The sequence below is a fragment of the Podarcis filfolensis genome (genome assembly GCF_964270895.1).
Source record: "Podarcis filfolensis genome assembly, chromosome: 7".
Classification (NCBI taxonomy): Eukaryota; Metazoa; Chordata; class Lepidosauria; order Squamata; family Lacertidae; genus Podarcis; species Podarcis filfolensis.
Window position 1 is genome coordinate 61100183 of NC_139603.1, and position 12042 is coordinate 61112224.

Genomic DNA, 12042 nt, shown 5'->3' on the forward strand with positions numbered 1-12042 from the left:
ACTATATGGGACTGGCTGAGATGACTGGCAGAATCCGCAACCAAGGGAAAGAGACGGTGGAAGAAGATTGGAAGAAATTTAAAGTTTATCTTAAGAACTGTTGTAAAATTAATGAGTGCTAAAATGTCATGGGTAATGTAAAACAGAATTGCAGTGACAAATAATTGGGTAAGAGAAAAAGGATCAAAGAAAGTGAATTTTAAGTAATTGAAACTAGGGGTTGCTGGAAAAGTTTAAAACAGGGATGCAGAAAAGGGAAGTATGGGGAAGTCGTTGAAATAAGGTTTAAGAAAAAGAGGTTATGAAATTATACATGTTTATATGTTTGTTTGTTTATGTGTTGTTAGTTGTATTGTCTTTTAATATATGTTGGAAAATCAATAAAAATTTATTTAAAAAAAATACTTGCTTGCAAAGAGAGTTGCTGTCTAGTTTAGCGTATGATTCTGTGTATGTTTCTAAACAAGGTTTGAAGCCAACAGAGTAACAGGTAAAATGGTGACTTTAGCTCCCACCTCACCACTTAAGTGCTGGTCTTGGAAAATAGTATTAGAATCCACGTGCAACAGACACTTTCAGGCTACAATCCTATGCATTCTTCCTTGGGTGCAAATCCCATTGAACTCAAGTAGGATTAATTTCTGAGCAAACATATATAGTGGGGATTGCCAACACTTTGGTGGCCCATGGGCTTGTTCATAAACTGGAGAAACTGTTGCAGGCATCCTGTTCATGCCACAGCCATGCACGCATGCACACACACAATGCAACTGGTCTCCCACCCCTTGCCCTACTGAAATGTGACTTCAAAGAAGGCTCCTAAGGGTACCCAATCAAAGAGTTTTCAAGCCTGATTGTTACAGTTACAATTGTCACCCACTTAACCCCCACTGAAAATACCTTTGTTCCGCAAATGAGGCTTGAAAAAGATTTGCGTTGATCACAACAGAAAGCTTTCTTAAGACAATATTTCATTGGAGGAGGGGTGGGACTCTATGGGTGCCAGGTAAGGCATCTAAGGTTGCATGTGCACCTGCAGGTGTCCTATTGGCCACCCCGTGATGTATGTGATAGAACTGGGCTGCATATGCATTTAAATGAGGTGTGGGGAACCTGAAGCCCACCAGATATTGCTAAACTCCAACTCCCATCAGTCCCATCGTCAATGTTTAGGAATGATGGAAGTTGTGAACTAACAACATATAGGGAACCACAGATTTCCCACCCCTGCTTTAAATGGGTGACTGAGTGGGCTCTTCTTCTCTGCCTATGATTTGCTCCCTTAGTGTGGTGTAGTGGTTAAGAGGGGTGGACTTGTAATCTGGTGAACCAGGTTCGATTCCCCGCTCCTCCACATGTTGCTGCTGGGTGACCTTGGGCCAATCACACTTCTCTGAAGTCTCTCAGCCTCACTCACCTCACAGAGTGTTTGTTGTGGGGGAGGAAGAGAAAGGAGAATGTTAGCCACTTTGAGACTCCTTTGGGTAGTGATAAAGCAGGATATCAAATCCAAACTCTTCCTCTACTTAATTCAATGATTTTTCCCTTTAACTGTAATTGTACAAAAAGAAAACACTTTTTATTTTAAATCTCCTCAAGGTTCCCATTCCTTCAGGATTCTGTTCAAATTAGCCTGCCATATATCCAATCATATATGAAGGGTGTGTTTTCAGGGTAGAACAGAACTGGCACCATTACAAGTTGAATTGTTCTTTGAGAACAATTCAAGAAAGAAAACAAAGCTCAAAACTGCTTTTTATATTTAAACCTTGACACTGAAAAGTTCCGTAATGGTCTCTTCGCTTATAAGAGCAAAGGCTACTGAGTTTTAAAATCCAGAAAAGGAATTATTGTGCTGGGTACATAATTCACAGAGCGACAAGAGTTCTGTAAACATTTCAAAAGCTGTAGAAATAGATTCCTTTTAGCTGCAGGTTTTTGTGGTTTTTTGCATACATCCAGAATGTGTGTGTGTGTGTGTGTGTCACACACATTTCCTTTAGTTTAGTTTCAGCCTTACATAACCAATTTGTCAGCCAGGACCCCATGCCAAGCTGACACATTCATAGAGCTGTGTCTAAACTTGCCTTCATTGTGTTTTCCAGCCTGGTCCTACTGTTCATCCCAGGCAACTTGTTCAGCACTGAACAGTGTGAATGTATTTAATTACAATCTGACATGTGTATTCGTGAGAAACAAAAGGCTGTGAACTGAGGGTGATGATTAGCTGTACTACCGGATAATTGCTTAAACTACCACTTATATTACTCGGCATTATCTCTTTTGAACAAAGTGATTATTGGGCCTTTTGTCGAGCGATTATATAATGTAAGTGTAATCTTGCTGGTTTAAATGTTAGAGTTTATGTTTAATGCTCTTGTATTGGCAATGGGGGGCACAACTTTAGCATTTCTTTGAAGGCTTATTCTGGAAATAATAAGGTGAGGTATGATTTCTAAGTTATATCTGGCACGGGTTTCATGTCATCTAAATGCCCTTTAATGTTTGATTATCCTCATATATAAGCACATCACTTTTAGACTCTGGGCAATGGAGGAGGACTTTTGATCTCTTGGCTACTGGACCAAAGTTCAGCTGCTTGGGTATCTGTAGAATTGGAGCAGTGTTCTTCAGCTTGTGTTCAAAGAGAATTCAAGCCATGGCTGCAAAAGAATCTCCAGAGATAGTTAAGGCTTCCTGTTGCAGAAATTCATTCTTGGTATTTGAAGGGCCAGGAAGAGATGTGTGGCCTCAGAGATAGAGATAAATGCATGACCCTAGAAATTCTGCTATAACTTTCCCTCTTAGGACAGTAAATCCTGAAGAAGGTGACCAATATATATGCTACGGTAAACACATATCAACTGTCTTCACCATTTCCTTTTACATGCACACACTTTACATGTGTTCTGTTCACATTATTAGGAATCCTGGGAAAGGTTCATACACAGGCCTATATTCAAAGTAGGGCTAAGGCAAATGTTCTATCAGCAGAAGGATTTCTCCTTGTGCAATAGAACAGTCTTCCCCTCTCTTGTTCTGGGACCCATCCCCAAATTTGGGTGTTCCCCCAATCCTGTGGAAATTCATTTGTACTAGTAGCAATTCTTGCACTCACATAGCTACTTAGTTGAAAAGGTCTCAAATACCTATGTAATGGGGATGTACATTGACCACAATATTCAGTTTAGACCCAGGTTTGACACTTCAGAAAGCAGCCAAAATCAGTCTGAAGTATCTTTTGAGGCAAGCTGATTCAGATCTGAATCTGACCCCAAATCCAGAAAAATGAAGCTTTCTGCCTCTCCATTCACTATCAGGGGAAAATTTAAAAATGGCTATATCTCCTTCTGGTAGAACTGGATGAAAATTTCAGGAATATTGCCACTCTTCTGAGTGGCTAATTGTGCTAAATAACAGAGAAATATGTCAGGGATTTTTTTTTTTTTGTGCTGGCACATTTTAATTATTTTTTAATGGAATTATCCACAACTTTGATCTCTTTTTTGGCAAAATTGGATGAAATTTTCCAGCTTCTTAACTTTCTCTGAGAGGATGAATCTAAGTGGTTTTCCTATATGTGTTGGAGTGGTTTCAAAAAGATTCGCTTAACCTCTCATATTGTTTTGTGGGCAATTTGTAGGAAAATAGCACACATGAGAGAGGTCAGCCTAGGTAAGAGACCTGCCAAATTGCAGACCATAAGTCCAGGATTTTGCTCTGGTTTTCTGCTATGTGCCGTTCGAGTTCATCTGAAGGGATAACTAAAAAAGATTCACTTCCTTCCTCTTGGTTTTGTGGGTAATGATTTTATTATGAAAATATCCTACAACATAGAGGTGTCCCTGGGAAAACAGCCTGCAGGATTTGAGCAGGTTGTGTGTAAGGGTTAGGGAGTTATGATAAATGAAGGAAAGAGAAAACAGCTTCGGGCTTGTGTTCTGCTCAATTGGCACCAAAAGTCACAGAAATTAAGTGTAAAGCCGATTTGAGAGGAGTGATTTGACAGGAATGGATTGTGGGCAAATGGCAGAGACAGCAGGACTGGAATGGCCAACATATTCCAAGTAAGTACCACAATCAGAACTAGCAAAGAGCACAGAACAGACAAGAACAAGGTTATACATTACTTCAACGCCCCTTCCCATAAAATCATTCCCTCTAATTAGAAGTTAGTCCTGTCAGTCATGAAATGGGTCTCTGTCCCCTTTTCCTCACCTTGGTGTTTTCTTTATACAGCAAGCTTAGTGAGAAATATTCAGATTTCCACCCCCCCCCTCCAGAGTGTAGAGGTGTTGTTGTATTTTAAACATCTGATTCTCCTAATCACCCTGAATCATTTCTGCCTGCTTTGGTTCTTTGGCAATTAGTCTGAATCCAGTGCAAAATTCTACTACATATATACAACTGGTTTACACATTGGCTCTTTCAAATGTTATATTGAACTTGTGTAGGAGGATGACATTGAGGATGGCTAGCTATATATATAAAGACACACACACACTGAGAGAGAGAAGCCTTATGACAACAGATAATATTTTCACACATAATTAGGAGAGTCATATCCAATGTGTAAAATAATATAATCTCTCATTTGTTGTTTTTAAAAGATTTGTGTGTTCACAACAGCGAAATAGCTCTAAATCCTATTCCTTTGCTGCTACAGTGATGTGAAAAGCATCTCCCAGAACTTTAAATTAGACATCATTAAAAAACACCCAGTGCATATACAAGTTCCTCTGACATTTTGGTACAAGAACCCCATGACAGTAAAAACATCATTTAAAGATCTACCTGCCTTTTGACGTTTTTACTCTTAACCATGGTCCTAAAAGCATCAAATGAAAAAATAATTCTTCATTTGCAGTTATTAAAAATGGTTCTAACAATAAAAATGTCATTTTAGGATAATTCTTCATTTGACCTTTCCTTTTTCTCTTTAAAAATTCAGGCTGATACTTTTATGTTAATGGCACTTTAAGACACTTGCTTGAACTCCAAAATCAATGGCCTAGATCCAAATAGCTGTACTGACAGCTCTAGCCAGGCAAAGAGGATCCTAAGGCCCCCTGGTCTGTCATCTTCTTACACAACTGAACAGGCCATTCCTGAAACCCGAGGCGGCTTAGAAATAACCCATGGTGAGTACTGTAAGGAATTGATAAGAATACAAAAAAATAAGGGAACTCCACTATGAGCATTAAATGTTTGTGCATATTGAAATAACTTAGATTTTGGCAAGATGTTTGTGTCTGGGACAAGATTCTCCCTTACTTGAACACAGATCTTACACCTTCATTGGTTTCCCAGCAGAAAGCCAATATGTTTAGCAGATAACACTGGAGAGACCTAAACAGAATGTGTTACTTACAGAGAACTGGGTTCAAATCACTATTCTGCAGTCTGTCTGTCTGTCTGTCTGCCCACCTATCTATTTATTTCATAAAATTTATGCACAGCTCGACTGTAGAAAAACATCAGGGAAACATATGGTGGGAGGGCGTTCCACAGGGCTGGAAAACACACATGAAGTTGAAATGCGAATACTACCAAACTATGAGACAGAACAAGTTAGGAAAAAAGGAGAAAGAAATGACAGTTTGAGTATGAGGCCCAAGAAGAGGGCCTACAAGATCCAAACAGAAATTCAAAGTAAGTTTCTACTATGCTGTCTTAGTCATGGCCATACTGTCTGTTGAAGAGAGATTCCAACAGCTACAAGAATATGACAGTGGTGGAAGTGGCTTCGCTGTGGTTATATCAACCATTATGAATATGTTGCTTCATTAATGTGGGCTTCTTCAAAAGAGAGGTATGCATACACTGGTATAAGATATCTTTGCCTAGTACAGGTGCTCAGGAACAAAGTAAATGTTTGTTTGCTCGTTTCAACCACTCATTCACTTATTCTAGTGGCAGGTTGATTTGTCTGCTCTTTATTTACCTGTTTTTATTTTGATTAATACTTGCTGCCTTGCTAAACATCTCTGGGAAGAAGAAAAGGCTAAGGAGTGAACCCTACACAAATCTGGAGTGGAGACCCTAAAGTGGTTGGATTGCACCTTGCACGTCTCCTTCCAGTAACTCCTGCAGCCAAGCTGGTGCCAAACATATTGTTCAGCTTTCTTTTGGAACACATCAGTGAGACCAAGATAGAGGTCTTGTCATCTGGGCAGCCCAGGACCTCCATACACCCTGCCCAGGCTTGCAGCCCAGGGAGGTCACTTCAGCACTGCTAATGCAGCAAAAACAACGGGGGAGGCAGCAGTTATGAGTTACCAGTTCCTGCAGCCACAGCATTTTAGGATGGTTTGACTTCCCCCTCAGAGATGCACTCTATTGTCTCTTGAGACAGACGGTTTCTAACACCAACAAAACTTGCTGCTTTTCTAAATTCTTTACTATTTTGAAATGCTTCCTTTGAATATTTGTCCTTTTTATCCACTGAAATTGCCTGGTTGGGTCATAGGTCAGTTTATCTATTTGAATCCTCTGTGTGTGTGTGTGTTGGATAATTAGTAGTATATTATTATGGTTTTACTTTGGTTTATATTGCCACTGAGGTGATTTTTGAGTTAAGCTGTGCTCCAATTTCAGGACCGGGTGGAATATCAAATCTGCATCAATCAATCAGCCTTTGTTTGTGGTGCTTTCCTGTCGACTTATAATTTGAGATTATAGTTTTGACAGATTTGACATTTCCTTCTACATGTGTAGCCACCCTTGGTAGGAGCTGCAACTCTAAATACTATAATTAGGAGTTTCAATTCTTTGGGCTTTCTACTTCATCTCAGTATGCAACTTATCTGTTCTTATTTGTATAGCAATGTTAATTAAGGCTTTGGCAAATTACACTGGGGTCTTTGTGCAGAATTATATTTTACCTCCACACGAATACCAAAACAATTCAGCTTGATTCATGTGCTAACAATGAGTACCAATGAAAGAAACTGTGATTGTGTTACTCATAATAAAGTGTTGCCAAACAATTAGCAAAGAGAGATAATCAGGGCTGGTACAAATGGCATCATCTGAGCTACTCAATTAAAACAAGAGTGCTAGTTGATATACTTATTAATAGCATCAAGTTATGGAAATGCTACAGTCATAATACCTAAAATCCAGGTTATTAAATTTAAGCCTAAATAATTTAACCTTGATATGTATGTATTTACTATATTTTTATCCAACTTTTTCAACAGCAATAGTTTCCCAAATTGGTTCATATCAATTTAAAATAGAGTGTGTCAGGGAACTGTCATCTGAGACGAAGGAGGTGAAAGGGCTCATGGAGGATGAGAGAGACCACTCAGCGGAGGAGGGGACCAGCAGGGGGAGAAGTGGAGTTACAAGGGAAGGTGAGTCGGAGGGAGGGCTCAGAGATACTTCAAGCGAGAACAGTGGAGAGGTTTCAGGACCTCCCATAGGGACACCCACTCCTCGGCGGAAACTGTCACGCCGAGAGTCCAGAAGACGCGTTTCCGTTAAGGAGCTTTTATGCTGGAAGAAGTTCCGTAAACGCCCACTGTCCGATTCAACGAGCGATTGATGGAGCCATGCTTAAGGAGCTCCATCACAGACAGAGGTTTGGGAACTTAGCCAAACTCTGAGGGATCAGGATTTTACGCACAAGCAGCTCACCATCCCATCACAGCAATCGGACAGTCCCTGAAAGCAGCTTGTGCAGAGAGGCATCATGAGCAACCCAGCCGGAGCCGGAGGAGCAGCAGGAGCTGGAGAAGGTCCAACTCTGGAAGAAAGGTACAGAGTTTTGGAACTCCAGCTAGCAATGCAAACGGCGAGGCTAGAAGAAAGGAGGGCGCAGGATGCAGAAAAGGCAAAAGGCGCTACACTAGCAAGAAAGATGCCAGGAATGGTGCAGAAGTTTGGGGGGGACCCCAGGAACTACCAAGCCTTTAGGACAGAGATGCAGTATGCTCTCGAACTGCAGTTTAACGACTTTCCCGATGAGGCATCGCGAGTGGCGTTTGTGATTGGCCATCTCGAAGGGGGGGCGAGAGACTGGGTCCGGCCCCTGATGGCAGGGAATAGTGACATGCTGAAGGACGCGAGGAAGTTTTTTCGCGCCATGGATTTGATGTTTTCCAGCGAGATTGAACAGGGACTGGTGCGCAGACAATTGATGGCTTGCAAACAGGGGAGCCGATCGGTTCGTGAGTACTGGACTGAGTTTACAATGTTGATACATAAATTGGGGTGGGACCTATCGGCGGAACCCATTCAAATGCTCTTTGAAGAGGGGCTTTCTTCGGCGGTGAAAGACGAACTTTCCCGGGCGCCCAGGGCGGAGTCTATGGACCAGCTGACCAAATCAGCGCTGACCATTGGAGCGCGCCAGGAGGCAAGAGCCTTGGAGAAGCGGGAGGGGAAAGGAGAGCGTTGGAGGGATTTCCGCATTCCAGAGATTCCAGAACCCAGTTTCCCGCCCGGAGAGCCGATGGAAGTTGGAACAGCGCGCGCGCGCGCAGTTTCAAATCCCAGTGAAGGGAGGAAGAAGGAGGAAAAGAGCGCCAAGAAATGTTACCTCTGCCAGCAGCCAGGTCACTTTGCCAGAGTCTGCCCGCAAAGAAAGGAATGGCAAGGGATGGCGGGAGCTGTTGGGGGGAAGGAGGAGGAAGTCCAGGAGCCAGTAAAAGCCAACGCCTGTCTGCCTCTGTCAGGGCACTGCAGACAGGCCAAGGAGCAGTAAAAGTGCCCACTCCGGAACCTCCAAGACCAGCTCTAGTAATAGAGGTGCTGCTAGAGCTGGCAAACGGATACCCACTAAAGACCAAGGCGCTGTTGGACTCAGGCAGCTCCTGTAATTTTATGAGCAAGGAGTTTGCAGCTGAACACCAAATACAGACACTCCCTTTAAGCAACCCCCTGCAGGTCACCACGATCGATGGGAGGGAGCTGTTGGGGGGAGAAGTTAGCCTACAGACCGTCCCAATGGTTATGAGGGTGGCAAGGCACACTGAAAGGATAGCGTTCAATGTAGCCACCCTGGGAGGGGCGCCAGTCATTTTGGGAATGAGCTGGCTAGCGTTGCATGACCCGCTAGTGGGCTGGCATCAGAGAGTGGTCTCCTTTGGGTCAGCACATTGCCTGGAGCACTGCAAAGAGGGAAAGGTGCCAGAAGGGGCAAAAGCCTCCCTAGCAGGGATGGAAGTGGCGGACAAAGGGAAGGTGCCCAAACAATACGCTGACCTGAGCAAGGTCTTCAGCGAAAGGGAAGCAGATAAACTACCACCGCATAGAGACTTTGACTGCCAAATTAACCTGGTCCCTGGGGCCCAGCTCCCCGTGGGCAAGCTGTACGCCATGTCAGACAGGGAAATGCAGGAGTTGAGGGAGTTTATTGACAAAAACCTGAAGAGAGGTTTCATCAGAGAGTCCAGAGCGGTGGGGGGCAGCCCAGTGGTTTTTGTGGACAAAAAAAACACGGATAAACCGAGATTGATCGTGGACTACCGGCGGCTAAATGCTGTGTCAGAACCAGTGACTTTCCCCATGCCCAGGATTGATGACATTTTGACCAGGGTGAGGAAGGGAAAGATATTCACGAAACTGGACCTGAGAGGAGCGTACAACCTGATACGAATAAAGAAGGGGGATGAATGGAAGACAACGATGTTCACCCCCCTAGGGGCTTTCGAATATCTCGTTATGCCCTTTGGATTACAAGCAGGCTCCGCCTGTTTTCAATCGCTCATGAACCATGTACTGGGACCTTTGCTCTACAAGAATTGCGTGGCCTTCCTCGATGACGTGCTGATATATTCAGAGAATGAGGAGCAGCATGTAAAGGATGTCAGGGAAGTGCTGAGCCAGCTGCAAGCAAACCAGTTGTGGGTGAAATTGGAGAAGTGTCAGTTCCACGCCAAGGAGGTGGAATTCCTGGGGTACCGCTTATCAGACAAGGGATTAGCCATGGATCCAGGCAAGGTACAGGCGGTGCTGGAATGGAAGACACCGAAAACGAAAAAAGATGTGCAAAGGTTCTTAGGGTTTGGGAACTTTTACCGTAAATTCATCAAGAACTTTGCCCACTTAACGGCTCCCATCACGGACTGTCTAAGCAGCAAGAAGAAATTCATTTGGACGGCGGAGGCGGAGCACGCTTTTGAGGAATTGAAAAAGGCATTCGCTTCGGAAGAACAGCTCCTGCATGTGGATTTACAAAAACCCATGAGAGTGGAAACTGATGCCTCAGACCGGGCGGTGGGGGCGGTGCTGCTTCAGCCAGGGAGCAATAAGTCGGAATGGAGACCGTGTGCCTTCTTTTCGCGTAAGCTGAACAAATCCGAGAGGAATTACACGGTATATGACCGAGAACTACTCGCCATTCACGAAGCGTTCCGGAGATGGAGACACTTACTAATTGGCGCACAGCATAAGGTGCAAGTGTGTACGGACCACAAGAATTTGGAGTATTGGAGAACGGCACGAGTGCTCAACCAACGACAAGTGAGATGGGCCCAGGAGTTCTCCAAATTCCATTTTGAAATCTGCTATGTGCCAGGTCCAGAAAACATCAGAGCGGACGCTCTCTCTCGCAAACCTGAATATTTGGAGGGGGAGGGAGCGCCAGAAGAGAGACATATTATCCCAGAGGACCACTGGGTGTGTGGTGCGGCCTGGGTGGGGCAAAGAGAACTGGTAGAGGGAACGGTAAATGATGAGTACGCCCAGGAGAAGCTCAGAGGTTTAAGGAGAGAGGGAGAAGACCCCGGAGGTTTTGAAGAAAGAAACGGGGCATTGTATTACAAAGGGGCGCTATATATACCCGAAGGGGAATTGAGGGGGAGAGTACTCAAACAGCTGCACGACAATCCCACAGCGGGGCATTTTGGGCAACACAAAACCATGTGGTTGGTGACCAGGGAGTTTTGGTGGCCCAAGGTGAGGGAGGATGTACGGGAGTATGTGAGAAGGTGTGACCAATGCCAGAGAGCCAAAGGAGAAAGGCGGGCACCAGCAGGGTTATTAGAACCGTTACCCACACCAGAACGACCGTGGGAGGCGGTGTCGATAGATTTTATGACTGATCTGCCCAAATCCCAGGGGAAAACCGCCATACTGGTCGTGGTAGACCAGTTAACTAAGATGGGTCACTTTGTAGCTTGCTCACATGCAGTCACGGCGGAAGAGACAGCAAAATTGTTTGTAGAACATGTTTTTAGGCTGCATGGCGCCCCCTTGAGGCTGGTTTCCGACAGAGGGAAACAGTTCACGTCCAGATTCTGGAGGAAGCTTATGAGCTTGTTGCACGTAGAGGTCAACTTTTCGACTGCCAGGCACCCTGAGACCAATGGGCAGGCGGAGAGGGCAAACGGTATCCTTCAACAATACCTGAGGTGTTATGTCAATGACAGAGAAAACGATTGGGTCGAAAAGTTGGCACTAGCGGAATTTGCTTACAATAATGCAGAGAATGTGTCCACAGGGATGAGCCCCTTTTTGGCTAATTATGGGTGCCACCCCAGGGCGTTTCCAGGGGAAGGAGGAGAGAGATGGAGTGTTCCGGCCGCTGAACTTTTTGTAGAAGAAATGGAAGCGATCCATCGTCAACTCCAACACAACTTGGAAAGGGCCAAAGAAGAATATAAGAGGCAGGCAGACAAGAGCAGAAGGGAAGGTGAAACAATTAGGGTGGGGAGTCGGGTCTGGCTATCAACCCAAGGGTTGCCGTTCAAGGGGAGTTGCAAGAAATTGAGACCCAAAAGATTGGGACCATTTGAGGTCATCCAACAGGTCAACCCAGTGGCTTTCAGACTCCGGTTACCGAACCACATGAAACTGCACCCAGTATTCCACAGGTCATTACTGTCACCATACAGGGGGGAAGGTGAAGGGGTGTCCACACGGGGGCCAGCCATAGAAGAAAGGGAAAGCCGCAACTATGTGGCGGAAATCATCGACTCCAGGTGGAAGGGTAATCAGGTGGAGTATTTGGTCGCGTGGGAAGGGGAACCGGAGTCGGAAAACACCTGGGTGAAGGCAGAGGAGGTCCATGACGAGGTCTTGATCGAAACGTTC